The sequence below is a fragment of the Neovison vison genome, chromosome 1 (assembly GCF_020171115.1).
Source record: "Neovison vison isolate M4711 chromosome 1, ASM_NN_V1, whole genome shotgun sequence".
NCBI lineage: Eukaryota > Metazoa > Chordata > Mammalia > Carnivora > Mustelidae > Neogale > Neogale vison.
Genome location: NC_058091.1, coordinates 41,817,351 through 41,835,430, shown reverse-complemented (window position 1 = coordinate 41,835,430; position 18,080 = coordinate 41,817,351).

Below are 18,080 nucleotides of genomic sequence, written 5' to 3'. Positions count from 1 at the left end.
TTGGTGATCTCAAACATGGGCTGTATATCAAAATGTTACCAGAGGGGGAAAAATACATGAATAAGATGATTATGATGGTAAAAGAATCCAATTCATTTAAAATACCCACATTCTTTTCAGATTTAATCATTCATTCTTCTGTACAAGGATGATAGTCAGTGTTGGCTGATCTTAAAGATAACCAGTTAAATTTTCTAGGAATATATTCTCAAGCGTGCTGCAAAATATGTGTGGTTCAGCTTTCCATATTCAAATGGGAAGGTAATTTTTATAAAAGCAATTTCTGCAGAGGATATTCAAACTCTCATTTACAGAGCTGAGGATGTAATTTTGGTGGGCAGAGTCAGTGTGCCCTTGCTGGACTCACGCAGCAAGGACCCTGACAACCTTGGGAATTTGACAGGGCTCATTTGCAGCTTCAAAGACAGGAACCACTTAAATTCACAGCCTTTATAGCAGTTGGATATAAGGAATTGTGGTGATGCTGACATTTTGCCCCTTAATTCAGCTGTGAGTCAGAGCATAAACTATCACAGTGCCAAAATTTTTAAGGGATGATTTTCATGTGTAGGCTCGATTTAGACAGGCCATATATATATATGCTTGTCCAATGCCCTGCAACTCCTCTGGGGTAGCTATATAATTTATCATCCAAACAAAGACACTTCTAAGAGGAAGAGTGTGTATACTTGTAATAACTTACAAGAATGGAAAAAATGGGGACCCCTGGGTGGCTCATTCAGTTAAGTGTCTGCTTTCAGCTCAGGTCATGATTCCAAAGTCCTAGGGTTGAGCTCCGCATCGAGTTAACTAATCAGCAAGGAACCTGCTTCTCCCTCTCCCTCTGTCTCTCCCCCGGCCCCCATGTTCTCTCCCTCTCTCTCTTTCTTTCAAAAGAAAAACAGAGAGAGAGAGCGAGAGAATGAAAAAAATGGCATAAACCAGAACTATCCTATGCAAACTGGGAAATATTATCAATCTCTATCTCACCCACACCTCAACCTTGAACATTCCCTCCTCCCTCCTCACAGAGACCTTGTGGATACCATGGTTCTGGGGGTTTAGGGGGATATTGGTGGCAGCCATCTCTATAGCACCTCCCCTCAATCTCTAATTCAGAGTCTGCCATTGTCAATATATAGGACCACTTGGAGATGGCTGAAGAGTGGCCCCAGCAGGAATGCCTGTGGCTCCTAAATGTATGTGGGGGACTTCTCCATCGTCAGTCTATTCCTCAGTTGCTAACACTTACTTCATTATATGATGGCCCACCTCACTGCCAGCATCTCCTTCAACACTTTATATCATAGAATCTAGAAGTACCCAAACTTCCACTGGGCAAAAGATGCTTAACAAGTCTTCTGGTTAAGCAACATTGGCCTTGATGACAGAAATAGATCTAGAATCATAGAGTTGGGAGAACCCTGGAGAACAAGGCTGCTACATCCATTGACCTTAAAGGAAACGGTTTCAGTTACATAAGAATACATTTTATTGTTAGAATCTGTCTAGAGATGGAGCTTCCAAAGTCTATTTTAACAAGTCTGTTCTCATACCCGCACACAAGAGCAACCGGAAACTCCTCATTTATCAATAGCTCCACAGTTTAGGATTCATTTCCTCTAGTCTGACAGTACAGAGTGCCCCCTGTAGGACAACACCTTCTCTGCGCTTTTCTTTCTAGGCTTTTAATCATCCTTCTTGTTTCAAGCAGTTTCGCAATGATTTTCGTAACCCACACTATCCCAGAGATGGTTTAGAAAGAAGATTTTTCCCATCTGATATTTCTAGACCCTAGAACTTGGACTGATAATAACAACATAATCATTGATGGGACACCCACATGCTATTCCACCTCACTTAGCCAGACACCACTTCGCCACTTATTTTTAAATATGGATTTCAAATCTAGTGAGTTTGAAGCTATTATGTCCTTTTTTTCCCACTTGGTCTTTGGCTTCTAACCCCTCCTCTGGTGCATCAAGGACATTTGTGTTCATTATTATGTGTGTCTACCTTAACTACACCGATTAAGAGGAAAAACACTTACAGGTGGAAAAAAAATTTATAAAAACCTTGCCTTGGGAGGACACACAATGCCTTGCACTTACTGAGTACTCAATATATTTGCTGAACTTAATTAACTCAAGCCCATAATGTCCTTTTTAAAAATATTTGGACATGTTTATAATGTTTCCAGTGAAGAATCTTCTGTCACCCTGAAAGAAAGTTGGGGATATTTTGTCATCAGTTTTGCTTATGGGACACTCTTATGAGATATGCTGGACAGAGTTCTTGGCTGGGGGCCCTCGTGGACCTGAATTACATCCTGATGGTGTCCAGTTCTGGGACCTTAAAAAAATCAATTCACCTCTCTAGGCATGGTGTCCTCATTCATAAAACATAGAGCGCAAGCTAGAATCATACTCTAATCTCCCAAATCGTAAATGCCATGATTTTATTCTTCTATTTAGATAAATAATGCATTTCTTTAAATTCTTTCTTAAAAATTTGGTCATAGAAAACATTTAAGGGGCGCTCAGTGGTTTGAGCCTCTGCCTTTCGCTCAGGTCATGATCTCAGGGTTCCTGGGATCGAGCCCCGCATCAGGCTCTCTGCTCAGCGGGAAGCCTGCTTCCCCCTCTCTCTCTGCCTGCCTCTCTGCCTACTTGTGATCTCTGTCTGTCAAATAAATAAATAAAATCTTAAAAAAAAAAAAGAAAACATTTAAGACATACAGAAAATTACAAACAACATAACAACTATGCTATCCACCACTATTTAACACATCTTAAAATTGTGCTGTATTTCCTCAAACTTTTCTCTTTGAGAAAGAGGAAGAAAGAAAACAAGAAAAATGCATTTGAGGGCTGTTTGAAGACTTCCCTGATCTCTTTCCAATCCATTTCCCAAAAGCTTAACACTATCCTAAGACTAGGATGCTAGTCTTTTTATCTGCATCTTATTTTTGTACTTTCATAATATATGCAGTTATTCACAAACCATAATTAGTGTGTTTTATGTGTTTTTCAAATCTCTATAAATGACGTCATAGCTTATATTCTTAAATCCCTCTTTTTTCTGACCTTAACTTCTGACGGGTTTAGGATTTACACTATCACTAAATCACCCTGGTAAATTTTTGCTGAGAGTTTACCTCACACATCATATCCCTCATCTTATTAGTTATTCTTGTTTCTCTTGGGAGTTCATTTTGATTTATACTCAACTTCATTTAACTGTTTGCTCTTCCTTGTCATGATCTGAAAGTGTACATTCTTGAAATGGGAAAGAAAAATCTCATTCAAAATTTCAGAACTAAATTATTAAATGAGAGTGACAATTATAGAAAATTACACAATTTTGTAGTGCAGTTTCTCTAAAGAATACTTAACAACCTCTAGTGTACTTGTCCTATGGAGAAACAATTTCTACACAGTATGGAATAAAGAATAATAGTTCCATTTCATTTATAAACTGTGTCCTTTGGGAAGGCTCACAGAAAGGCTTGCTAAACACTTGGATGGACTGGTAAATTTCTCATACTTATTCATCAACATTGTCTCTCCCACAAGGTAAGCACCAAGGAAACCTCTGTCTGCAGAATGTTGTAGAAACCAGCATGTAATAAAATTTCTATGGTAAAAGTGATGGCAGTCACTCCTCTGGATCTGAATCACTGAGGGAAAAGGACTGAGATAAATCAAGAGAAACATTAACCTTTATTTGTTCTAGAATCACATATCCTATAATTATCAGACTAAAAGAAAATTAGTGTCAGCATTATTAAATCTCCTTCAGCTAAAAATGGGTGAGGGTGATAATGACCACTTACTTAGTTTAGAGCATCTCACATTAATATCAGAGTACAAAGCAATATTACAACATCCAGTGGAAAATGCAACTTTCTGCATTTGATAAACATTGATGCTGTGGTGTGCTGAGAGTCCAAGTTGCTGGATAAAATTATGTAAGTCAAGGAATGGTCAAGCTAGGATTTGAACTCTGACAGAGAGAATAATATTAACATTCAAAAAAGATCTTGCTGTTAGGCAACAAAAAACATGATGTGGAGAAAGGGGAACCCTCTTACACTGTTGGTGGGAATGCAAGTTGGTGCAGCCTCTTTGGAGAACAGTGTGGAGATTCCTCAAGAAATTAAAAATAGAGCTTCCCTATGACCCTGCAATTGCACTCCTGGGTATTTACCCCAAAGATACAGATGTCGTGAAAAGAAGGGCCATCTGTACCCCAATGTTTATAGCAGCAATGGCCACAGTTGCCAAACTATGGAAAGAACCAAGATGCCCTTCAACGGATGAATGGATAAGGAAGATGTGGTCCATATACACTATGGACTATGGAGTATTATGCCTCCATCAGAAAGGATGAATACCCAACTTTTGTAGCAACATGGATGGGACTGGAAGAGATTATGCTGAGTGAAATAAGTCAAGCAGAGAGAGTCAATGATCATATGGTTTCACTTATTTGTGGACCATAACAAATAGCATGGAGGACAAGGGGTGTTAGAGAGGAGTAGGGAATTTGGGTAAATTGGAAGGGGAGGTGAACCATGAGAGACTATGGACTCTGAAAAACAATCTGAGGGGTTTGAAGTGGCGGGGGGGTGGGTGGTTGGGGTACCAGGTGGTGGGTATTATAGAAGGCACGGCTTGCATGGAGCACTGGGTGTGGTGAAAAAATAATGAATAATGTTTTTCTGAAAATAAATAAATTGGGGAAAAAAATTTCTAAAGCAAATGAACTATCATGCATCTGAAATAATTAACAAATTAATTCCCCATCTGGGGAACATCTTCCAAATTGGTAGCTATCCACCTGGGAAAATGGCCCTTTTCTAAGGTCTTAAGAGACTACAGACATATGAGAAAACTCAGATTAGTATCCAACAGAGTGTGTCAGACTGAAGGATCTAGTTGTGATATTAAACCATTTGCCATCCTGCATCTGAGACTCCAAAATCAAAATTCAAAAAGAAAGCCCTTTGAACACCTTTCTAGCTTACTAAGAGGATATAACAAAATGCCCAGGGAAATCAAAGATGATGAGGGTATTTCTTAAGCATGAAAGTAAAATATTTACACACAAGGTGCCATTACTGATCCCCAGAAAATAACAAAGAAAATCTAGCATCTAATGCGTAGTATATTTCCCTTCTACTTTCCCAAGTTTTCATCATTCATGACTACACAGAACAAGCATCATACAGCTATTCTTGACTGTTGGAAAAAATATCTCTTAAGGTACTTAAATACTATATCAATTTAATCTTTTTCTTCCATTACCCTAGTAATAGCTAACATTTAGTAATTCTTCCATGAAAGGCACTGTGCTAAGCACTTCACATGCATTTTCCCCTATCATCTTCATAATAACATGCATAAAGTGGTATTTGGGTAGTGGATAAATAACTCAATGAAAACCAATCTAAGAAAAAAGTGTACACTCTGGAAATCAGTATGGAGGTTCCTCAAAAAGTTGAAAATAGGATGAAGGGATGGGGTAACTGGGTGATAGACACTGGGGAGGGTATGTGTTGTAATGAACACTGGGTATTATATAAGACTGATGAATCACAGACCTGTACCCCTGAAACAAATAATGCATTATATGTTTATTAACTGAATTTAAATAAAATTTAAACACAATTTAAATTAAAAAGAAAAAATAATTTTTTAAAAACAGAGCTAACTTATGAACCAGCAATTGCACTACCAAGTATTTACCCCATAAATACAAATGTAGTGATCTGAAGGGGCACCTGCACCCCAATGTTTATAGCAACAACATCCACAATAGCCAAACTATGGAAAAAGCCAAGATATTCATTGACAGATGAAAGGATAAAGAAGACGTGTGTGCGCACGCGTGCGATGGAACACTATTTGGCCATCAAAAATGAAATCTCACCATTTGCAATGATGTGGATGGAACTAGAGGGTATAATGCTAAGCAAAATAAGTCAATTAGAGAAAGACAATTATATGATCTCACTCATATGTGGAATTTAAGAAACAAGACAGAGGATCATAGGGGAAAAGTGGAAAAAATGAAACAAGATGAAATCAGAGAGGGAGACAAACAATAAGAGACTTTTTTTTTTAAGATTTTATTTATTTATCAGATAGAGATCACAAGTAGGCAGAGAGGCAGGCAGAGAGAGAGTGGGAAGCAGGCTTCCCGAGGAGCAGGGAGCCTGATGCGGGGCTCGATCCCAGGACCCTGGGATTATGCCCTGAGCTGAAGGCAGAGGCTTTAACCCACTGAGCCACCCAGGCGCCCGTAAGAGACTCAAAATCATCGGAAACAAACTGAGGGTTGCTGGAGGGGAGGAGGTGGAGAGATGGGGTAACTGGGTGATGGACATTAAGGAGGGCATGTAATGTAATGAGCACTGGGAATTATGTAAGACTGATGAATCACTGACCTCTACTTCTGAAAATAATAATATACTATATGTTAATTAATTTAATTAATAAAAATAAATTTAAATAATTTTTTTAAAAAAGAAAAAAGTGTATAAAGCAAAAAGACCACATGTCAAAAAGTGCAAGCCTGTCTTTAGGTGTAACTTAATGCCAGGCTCAGTGGCAAGGCCCATTCTCCTCTGGCAGAATTCCCAAGCTGCTCTTTCCCTGGATTAACTTCATTCTCTATGTGACCTGGGTCTCATAATTTCAAGATGGCCAATGGCTCCAAACCTCACTTCCTCTCAAATCAGGTCTAGGGAAGAAAATTGTCTGCTTCTATTCCAGCACTCTCAGCAAAAGTTTCTGGCTCTGAGTAACTCACAAGCTGATCTCCACACCAATCACTGAGGCCAGGAAAAGCAGAACGCCATTTCTTAGGCCCAGGTCCCATGATGTATCTCTGAATAATAAGGTGAAGTCCCACCCAGGCACCTGGGCTGAGAGCAGGGAAAGGGGTGGTTCCTAGAGGGAAATTCCAGAAGAAGGGTAAGTGGATTCTGGAAAAACGCCTGATACAAAATTTATAACACTGGACAGAAAGGCTGAAAATATTCTGGGTGGATAGAATAGCAAGATGCAACAGTGTGGAGGTAAATAAACATGTTTTCTATATAAAGAAACAAAATCCATTCCATCAGCAGAATTCAGTGATTGAGCAGTGGAAGACACCATTAACTAGGCCAGATACAGCTAAAGCATGGAAGGCCTTCAGTTAGGCTTGGATGCATAGACTAGATTCAGTAGGTAATAAAGTCATTGTATGAACTTGGAGAACTAAGATGAAAAATAATTAAGAAGAAATGGGTTTTCTGGTATACCAGAAAGTTGGATGTGAAGATATGATTCAGAGATACCTGGGTATTAACTCTGTTTTCATTAATGCCTAATCCCTGGTGTTGCAGCTTTTTTGATGCCGAGTTTGGCTATAAGCAAAGAGAACCTAAGCATGTTTATACACATTCCCTTAATTGGAAACACATAGACTATTTGTGTAAATTTTCCTGAAATATTGATATAATCCTTGAGACTAAATGGGTGAGGTCTTAGCAAGAATTGTGTTTTCATGATCTAGAAAGAAGTAGACAATATTTTTGGCAACTCCAGAGCCTCACTGAGGATTTCAGGGGCCAAGAGAAGCTACACCAAGATATGTTCCTCCTCTGCATGGCCTCACTGATTGCAGTAAGATTATATTTTTTTGGGTATTTAAGAGAGGAACTTAACAGAACTTTACACTCGAGGGTAGTGCAAGGGAGTCTGTGGTAGGAGACATACATATCTACCTGATAGGAGTGTTTTTCCACCAACCCATACCCCAACAGCAACATCACAATTGCTGTCTAAAGTAGGATTGACACAAAATCCCTTCAGTTGCTATGCTGGACTTTGAATGAAATGCTGAGAAGTCAAAGAAGGAATAACACACACACACACACACACACACACACACACCCCAAAAAAGCATACCAACAGCATAGTCCTTAATATGAAACCATAAAATAAGACTGTTATTTTTTTAGGTATATTTTGAGGGAGAGACATATTAGTGGAATTCATCTATTTATCTACCAACAACAGCCCAAGGGTATAATTTCAAAGTCATTTTTCAGGGGAAGATGTCCCTGAGCATGGTTTTCTGTCTTCTCCTAAATAAGCCAGTAATGGCACTGGGGGTGATTGAAGATCCCCCAAAGATAAGAAAAGATAATGAACCAGAAATGTTTCTCTTCTCCATCATCTGGGACATACCCTGCCCCGCCTCCAGGTTCCCACCAAGCAGAAACTGGAAAACTGCTGAGGTTTTGGAAGTGTGAAGAGGTGAGGTGAACATGGAGCTGAGATTTGCTTCAAATCTTGCTCACTTAACTGCTACCACAGGAGAGATGACAGAACAAGGGAGAAGTAAGTCTATTCAAAAGATTTTAAATGCTATGTTACTTGGTTTTTAAAAAAAAATGTGGTCAAGGAAACTACTAGCTCTGGTTTAAAAACCTTAACTGTGAGTAATTCTGTTTCAAAAGTGTGTGCAAATAGTTTCCCCAGCATGCAAATCTGACCTTGAGACAGATCTGGACAAATGTCCTTAGAACTAATTGGGTTAAATTTTGTGTTTTGAAGTTTCACATTTTTCTTAAATAGGAACATAGTGTTTTTATTAGTAAAAAGGTAAGCAATTGCTCTTTCAAACTTCTACTTGGAACAAGTATAAATATGTCACCCAATGCAATAGTGGATTCGTGTGTCCATGCTAAATGTCAAAAAAAAGGAGGATAAGGTATCATTTTCAGGATGTTCATGGCTTCCAAGAATACTGAATTAAATGCTCTCAAGACAATTCAGCAAAAGCATTAAGTATCTAACTTCTGTGTTTTAGACATGATTCTGTTTGGAGCACAAATGAACTTGCTGGATCAGAGCCAAAGGAGATAAGGGGAAGCTGACAGTGTGTCCAGTGTCTCCAAAGTTAGAAATCTTGGGAAAATAACTGTTTTCCCTTTCTCTTGGGTCATCTCAGAATCTTGTTCTGAGACCACAATTTCTTTGGTAGTAAGGAGGGTCATTAGACAGCTACACCTCCCTCTTTTCTTCAGTAAAATGTAGGGAAATGCTGTGGAAGATGAATATTGTAGAAGGTGGGAGAGAGGATATAAAATAGAGTTGAACTGAGGGGACATTACTGAGCCCTGGAAGAGAAAAACTGTCAGGGTTTTTATGAGAAAATATGTCTCTTAGGGAGAGAATAATTAAAGACAGTTGAGATAGGAAAAAATAGGCAGGACCCCACTGGAGACAGTGTGTGCTGTTACTGGGAACACTAACACAAGGGACAGAGTCAGCCAGACAGGCAAGCAGGAGGGGAGTGGGTGGAGAGCCCCTGCTCCCTGCCCTCAGCAGAACTAGGCCCGCACATCCACACAACCTCCCCATGCCAGAGAACTTGAGATGGCAGCCCATACCCCGCCTGGACCTACACAAAATGACTGAGCTAAGCACTGAGACAGGGACGTCCACTGAGACTTCACTAAAAGAAAAGAACCCAGAACTGAGCTTTCAAAGGAAAAGAGAGCATGGAGAAGAAAGCTACATTCTTCAGCAGTACTGCCCTTCAACCTGGCCAAGATGAACCCCATCTTGGGCCCCATACTTGACAGGGCCCTGTGTATTGATTCATAAATATATTGTTTGATAACAGCAAATACAAAAAACAAACAAAAACAAAAAGCAAATACCTAACTAGCCACCTAGGATCAGGGGGTGCACTTCAAACAGATTGGTAATCAAATCCTCAGACCAAACTATTAAAATACCCAGACAAAAAGGAATATATTCAGAGTTAGACATTGACCTGCTCCATGACCCTAAAAAACTGGAGGCAGAAAGAACATTCAGGGTCCCTGGGCTCTGATTCTGTGTGCTAGGAGACAATGGCCTTCAGGAATATATGTGACTATTCCTTAAATTGAAATGCATTGTTGCTTGAATAATACCTTCTGGAATGCTAATGTGAGCTCAGGTCTGAGGTCTGTGCAACAGTGAGGACTGATGGGGACCTGGGGTGTGGACAGTATTGCCAACAGCTATGCCTGCCACAAAGCAGTCTGGGGCCACAGGAAGCCGCTCAGCGATAGGCCATCTCTTCCTGCCCTTAGTGTCTCCCTCACATCTCGTAAGACTGTATCCTTGGCTGATCAAACCAGAAACTTAATGTAACCTTGCTGCTAAGTAATGTGAGGATGTTGAGGGCAGGTGGAGGTGGGGTGGGGGAGGAGGACCTCTTTTTGCCAGACTTGATGCACTGAAGCCCACTTGATGCATCACATACCTTATCTTGAAAAATGTTACCTAGGGGTGCTTGGATGGTTCAGTGGGTTGAAGCCTCTGCCTTCGGCTCAGGTCATGATCTTGGGGTCCTGACATTGAGCCCCAAGTTGGGCTCTTTGCTCAGCGGGGAGCCTGCTTCCCTTCCTTTCTCTCTCTCTGCCTGCCTCTCTGCCTTCTTGTCATCTCTGACTGTCAAATGAAAAAAAAAGAAAGAAAGAAAGAAAAATGTTACCTAAATAAAACAAGTAGGAGGGTAATTTCTAGAGCAAGAAGTCAGAGATCTCTGGGTTTTATTCCTCTATCCTCTATCTATTTCAAACATAATGCTATTCACCACTCCCTAAACTGCTTCTGCTTCTTTGACTGAAAAGTATAGTTTAGCTTACAAATATTTCTCCTGATGTCTCACAGGAGGCTGTGAAATTTAACTAGAAGACATTTATGATCTCCAGTGAAAGGTAGTCATTAAGTATAATTGTTATCATTACCTGAATCTATTTTTACTTTCCATCCATCCATCTATATGGCTTGATGTGGTCCACAAGAGCTCCAGCATTAGCATTCTTACCCACTTGCTCACATACCTCCATGCCTGTTCTGGCTGGGCTAGCAGGTGGGTATTTCAAAGCCTTGGGTCTCTGAGCACTGGGCCCCATGGCAACCCCAGACCTCGTGTTCCTATAGGTGGCACTTTCTGACAAGCTAATTCCAAAACAAATGTGCCAATAGTTGGCTTGCCATGGGTACAATTAGTCACTTTCTCAGAATGAGGAGCAAAGGGCTAATTGTTCTGCAAGTGGACAATTGCTGCTGTAATTATTAGTCCCTGTAATTTCTCATCCATACATAATTGCACATGTGGATGAGGAGTACTTGGGCTGTCTTCTTGCAATTCTGTCCATACGGCTTCTCATTGTTATGCTTAGGTTTTTTCCACTTCTATCGGTCACAGTTGGTTGTGCTTTTCCATGATTGTCCTTTTCTCCTCCGTAAAATACCAATGCCAAATCAGCTTTTAAAAAGTTGTCCAGAACAATTTAAATACTGAATCAGCCCTCTAGTCATTGGTTTTGTGTTAAATGTAACTTGAATGTTTACAAAGGCAAGTTTCTGGCTGAAGTTTGTAGAATCATAGAAAAGAATAAAACTACAAGTTCCCCCTAGGTTCCCAATATCTTTTCTCCCTATAATCCAAGCTCTCCTCAAAATCTCCAAGAAAAAAGATTTCAAGTTCACACCCTTTCTTTGGAACTTCATTTCAGTGTTATGTCTCTAACTTTAAAATGTCTGAGCCTTGTGTGTTCCCATGCTCAAAGGAAGAGTTCTGGGATCATACTGACGGCAGTAATTTCATTGTTCATTTCTTTGGGCATTGTAGGACCAGATTTGTTATATCCACGTTTGTAGCCAGACACCGCCTCAAGTGGTCAATTAATCTGTTTTAGGTTTACATGTGAAGTTTTATTTATATAAAATGCTTTTGGAAGCAGCTGATCCTTCTCCTGAGGCATCTCACCAAAATTCATTTGGATTCCTTTCACTGACATCCCCAAAGCCTCAGCACATGTCAGACAAGTATCTGGGTGATAGAGGAAGCTCCAGAGGAGACTTGCCTTCTTCCAATTTGCAAAGCTGCTTGAGAACTCCTTGCACAGAAGGGCATCCCACTGTTCCCTGTTCCTGGTGCATGACTGGATGTCCTAGACGAACAAGCTTCCCTAGCACCCATGGTGCTGCAGGCTTCCCTGCAGATGAAAACTGAACACTGAAGAAAATTCTGCTCATAATACAAGAAGTCCCAAAATTGGGTAATGCTGGGGAAGGCAAAATTGTCTTAAAGGATTTGGGGAGAATCATACCATTAGGCAAGGCTTTGATTTTTTTTTTTTTCTTTCTTGTTCTTTCACTGGTTTCAAATATAAGTGAAACTCACTGGAAGATATAATATCTACCTGCTGAAGTTGAGAATAGGCTCTGGCGAAATCATTTGCTATTAAGGAAAAACCTGCCTGTACAGAGACAGCAAATGTATGCCTCCCTGCTTGCAGATTTTTCTGGCAGCCTCAAAATAACACTCAGCTGCTCCCTACCTTATGACCCCTAAAAGCTGCAGACTGAACTCCCCCATCTAAGAATATTAATAACCACTGCCAAGATCATGCATTGCATTTCCGGCACCAAATCCCCCTTCTCTCTGCTCAAAGTGAATGGAATCCTAAATGCGCCACATTTGCTTTTATGAGGATGCATTTGCCAGTCAGCCTCAATGCAAGCCCAAGTGCTTCAATAGCATTAATAAAAGGGGTGGTAATCTGAAGAGCCTTATTTTTGTCCCTAATGTTCACCCCAAAAGGAAATGTGCTTCTTACTAATAATAGAGGATGTGACCAAAAACATCATGTATATTTATCTGTTCCTAGTTCATTTGCCAAGGCTTATATTTCCCATCAGCGCTCTTTTAGAAAGGCTAAAACAATTAACCTCTTTCTCACTTGCCCTGCCAAAAGCCAAGGTCTGGCAGTTTTTGTTTAGGAGATTCAGCTGAAGACCAGCCCCTCCTCCCCTAACACACAAACCAAGTTAACGCATATGGTAATATAAGATGCACTGAGCCAGCAGCCAGGCACTGCTTAGCACTTTACAGGGGTAACGCACTGAATCCTCCCCACAACCCTGTGCGGTACGTTCTGTTAGGATCCCCCTACACCTATATGGAAACTGAGATACAGAGGCATTTAGTAACTTGCCCAAGATCACACAGCCAGCAACGAAAGATGCTCTAGAAACACTGATTTTGGTCACTTTATGACCCACCTCTGTGTCAATGCTGTTTTACATTTTAAGATGCTACAGACTGACCCGTGGCCCTCCAGCTGGCATCAAGGAGCACAGGCTTAAGCAAGGGCAGTACTGGCTCTCCCCAGTTCCTTAAAATCCGTGCTGCCCTTATGCCTCCCGCTGTCACTTAGATCATTCATAGTTTGGCTAGATTTCTGACTTCCAGATCAAAAGTACTAAAAGATCTTGGGCCCTGGTCCAACATAGGTTCTTCCAGATTCACTCAGAAGTCCCCAACTAAGTTTACCATGGAGCTCATGTATCAGACAGATGGGCTCATTATCAGATTATGTGTCTAAAGAAATAACAAGTAACACACAAGAGCCAGTCACATCAGATTAGTAACCATTAGGCATTTGGAAATGATAGTCACCCACTTCAGTGCTCACTGGTAAACTTCCATGAGCTGCACAATGCTAGCAAACAAGAAGGCACTTACAGAAAAGCTGTAATGCCTTGGACTTCAATCTCTGGTCATTTGGCCCCTCTCCATATACCGTATAATGACTTTTTTGTTGATCTGTATATGAATATCGTCATTATTTTATAATAAGTTTTCAGAAGCTATTAACTCTAATAACTCGGAGAGGCACTTGTATGCTGCAGTTTTGTTTGTCTTTTAAACAAAAGCTAATTTTTTAAAAAATGTTTTCTTCTGATAAAACTCTTACGCCTTTATTTTTAATGCCTTCAGCAAGTTCTGTATAGGCAAGGGGCTAAAAATAAAAGTTGGCACCAAACTATATTCTATAAAATCAAAATGTTTCCCCAGTGTTTAAAAAAAAAAAGTCACAAGCAACTTTTTTCTACACTCAATTCATAAAACTTCAGCCCCCAAAAATGCGAAGGGGATCCAGATTTCTATTCTACATATTCAAAAGAGTGTACTTCCAGGGCTGCAATCCTCTTCCTCCTCTGGAAATCAATAAACCCACTGCCCTGGCTGATGTCCACCTACCTCACCCACTCTGAGCACAAAATCTGACCTAGAGGAGAGGTGGACTCGGAAAGACTGCTCTAATTAAGTGTATAACAGGATCACTCTGGATTGAATTAATAGTGGTTTTTATTTTTTTAATAGTGGGCTAGTTCATCATACACTTCAGGCCACAAAATGTTTTCTTCTCATATAAAGCTTGTGAGCAATATATAAAATATCTTTCATGTTCCCCAGCCTATAGCCTTCCGAGTTTTCTTCTCATAACTAATACTGTTTCTCTTCAAAGTAATTAACTCAAGAAGCCACCAATCTGCCTTTAGCTTAACCTTCACTGGTTTCCAACTAAGAACAAAAGGAGGAGAACCCAACATTTGGCGAAGGGCCCAGTTAACCACTTCCCTTGCCAAGAGAGTTTCCAACAGGTGCTGCCATTCTCTGAGGGCCTAGAGATGTGGATTTTGAGCAGCAAGCCCTGTTTTCACTCTGCCTTTGGCTTCCCTCAGATCCTGAAATGACTATGTTTCACCATAGACCTATAGATCATGGAAGATTATTCTTTCTCCACTCCAAGCAAAAGAAAGCATAAGCCCCGGTTTATCAAAAAGGAAATTTCCAGCAGTACTTTAATTAAATGTTAACCTTTCTGTGAAGAATTATAAATTGCATTAGAACATAAACGTCAACTGACGACATTTGAGACCTGAGTTGAACTTATGTAATGTTTCCAATAATAAGTGTGTCTATTTAAGATGTCAGTTAAAAGTTCAAAACCTTGATATGTGGGTGCCATCAAAAGGAATCATTAGAGCCACATGTTGGAGTTGGTCTTTAGGGAGGAATTCCAGAAAGGTGACAGATTTTGACCAGAATTGAAACTTACTTTTGACCTCAATATCTGTGTTCTTTCCATTCTCCTGGGCCTCCCAGATACTTGGGGAAATCTTAATAATACTAGATGTGTTTACAAGTCAGACGCAGTCAATTCTAGAGTCAAGATCTATAATGCTCTTTTCCCTTTCCTTAACAAGCTGAAAGTCCCTGACTGACATCCCTTCACCTCAGAGTAATGATATGGCTGGTCCTAATCTCCTAAATTCCTCTCATTCTGCTTACTGGTAAGAAATGACTTTCCCTTCCATCTGGGTGACAGGTGCCATAAACTGCACATTACTTTGTCAGCCCTAAAGTCAGGGCATCGATAACTTCCACAGGGACAAAGTTGATAATAATCTCTTGGTATAAAATTGTCTTTTAGAGAATTAGACAAATGTGAAACACTCCACATTGTCAAGAACATCACTCAAGGCTGCTTTGCCCATCCTGACAGCCGACAATGGAAGACATATTAAGAGACTGAGAACGTGGACATTTGTTTTCAGACCTATATTTTCTGCAAACTGTCCCCCTCTGCTTCATTCCAGGCAACAAACTCAGCTCCACAAAGTGCGTGCTGGCCGCACTCTTTTTTTTTTTTAATTAAATTTATTTATTTTCAGCATAACAGTATTCATTATTTTTTTTCACCACACCCAGTGCTCCGTGCAATCCGTGCCCTCTATAATACCCACCACCTGGTACCCCAACCTCCCACCCCCGGCCACTTCAAACTGCACTCTTAAACCTGACTGGGACTGAGTCCCAGGAGCAAGGCCAGCCTCTCAAGGGCAGGCTTTCAAGTCCCACAGTGAAATCTGCCAACTCCAAAGAATAAATAATTCATCTCACTCTGGTAATATCTCTTCTCACAGAGATTCCTGTGACAGGGACTTGACAACAGCAATGTTCATTGTGTTTGTTATTCCACAAGTAGTAAGGAGAAGGCCTGGGGAGGGAGAAGGAAAGCCCTGCATGACTCCAGAATATTTCATACTGTTACACAGTCAGTGTCAGAAAATTTTTTTAACAAAAGGAAGTAGATGCATACGTAGGATTTCTGAACTGGCAATTACTGGAAGAATCCATTTGATCTAATCGAAGGCTCAGGTAGGACCATGTCCTTTTGGTCAAGAAAGATTCCTGGTCTTCTAGACATTCTTTCACTGGCTTCTTCTGGTTTTTAATTCTCCAGAAAGGAACTTATATCCTGTGAGCCAGTGGACAACCTTTTACTTGAGATTTTCCTTTTCCATGCCCTCCAGCTGCTGGACTTACCTTTCTTCCCTTCTGCACCATAAATATTTGGAAGTATCTCAGAGCATTCCTGCATTATGTACCAGATACTTCTATCCAGATACTCAGATGCTGACCTTGAGATTTAAGACTTCGTGAATTCATGAAATTCCAGACCAGAGCTTTGCTCTGTCTCCATTTCACTCTCAACAAAAACAGAAGCCTATACAACGGTCTTCAAGGCCTACATAATCTGCCAGGCTCCAGGACCCACCTCCCCATGTCCACATACACAAATTGTCACCTTTCTTCCTCTCCAACCTTCTCTCCTTCCCTCTCCTTACTCACTTGGCTCAAGTCATATCACCCACCCACTTCAGACCAACTCCTACCTCAGGGCCACCACACTCGCTGTTCCTCTACTTGGAGCTCTCTTCTCCCAAAACAACCTTGAGGCTCACTCCTCTACTTCCTTTAGATCTTTGTTCAGGAATCACCTTTTTGCTAAGGACCAGTCTGGCCACTCTGCATCGTACTGCAATCTCACTCCACCCCACCACCTCTGACCCTGTTCTGTGAGGTTTTCTATATTAATTACATTAACGTACCATATTATATACTTAGTTATTATGCTTTTTCATAATTGGTGTCTCCCCCCAGCTAGAATATCAGTCATGGGGACAGAAATTTTTGTTTTGTTCACTGCTGTATCCCCAGCATCTAGAGTGGTACCTAGCACATGGTAGGTGCTTAAAAAACATTTGCTGAATGCACAAACAAGTACACATCAAATCAATGATGGGCTTTTCAGGCTCCAGCTGAGGAGTAAGAGAAGAGGACTGGTCGGGGAGATGAGCTTCACTGACCTGTTTGCAGAGGTGAAGAGAGCAGTCAGCAAAACAGAGCAAGAGAGCACTAGGCCCCCTCTCCAGGGAGCCTGAACTTCCAGAAGCCCTCAGTTACCACCCTGCCAGCTCAAACAGCTTTTCACACACTATGATTTCTTATAAGGATCTCTCCCAGTTCACTTATAGGTCTCTACCCAATGTCTGTCCAACTGAGCTTTCTAAACACGAGCCAAACCATCCACTCTATCATGCAGCTCCTACTCCATGTTTGTGCCAGAAATGTTCTAGGTGCTAGGGATACAGCAATGAACCAAAGAGACCAGACTCTCTGCCCTAGGAAAGCCTACAGTCTAGTGGGAGTGGCAGAGAGTAAGCTAGATAAAGTAAAATATATAGTTAAATATTGCTGAGAAAAGGCGTGTTCCTTGCTTGCTTAAAACCTGTCCTTGGTTCCCTACTGTCTCCAGAATAAAACTCAAGCCCCTTACAACCAGGAGCAGGCAGTACTTTCCTGTCCACCCCTCCAGCTCAATGCTTCCTACATGCAAATTCCAGGCAGAATGAACTTGTTGCAGTTACTGATTGTGCCTTTTTCTCTGACACATGAGTGTCTTTTCATGTGCTGTTCCTTCAGCCTAGAGTGCCCTTCTCCCTTCCCTCCATTTTCTTGGCCACTTTAATTTTTATTCAATACCCAGCTTAAGCACTATGCCTTCCAGTAGTCACCCCATCATGCCACCCCACCCCTATCTCCTTTTTTTTATCTTTTCCCTCTCATTGGGAACACCTCTTCCTTGTACTTTCCCACTGGCTTATAACTTCCTGTGTCTCCACTGTCCATGGACATATTTGGCCTTTATACCCCCTGAGTGCCTGACCTGTTACAGTCAATAAATATTTGCTGAATAAATAAATGGATGAATGGAATAACAGAAGAAAGGAAGTACAGATGGATGAATAAAAAGGTGACTGGATGGAATTAAAGTGCTATGGGCTAAATTGTGTCTATCAAAATTTGTATTTTGAAGT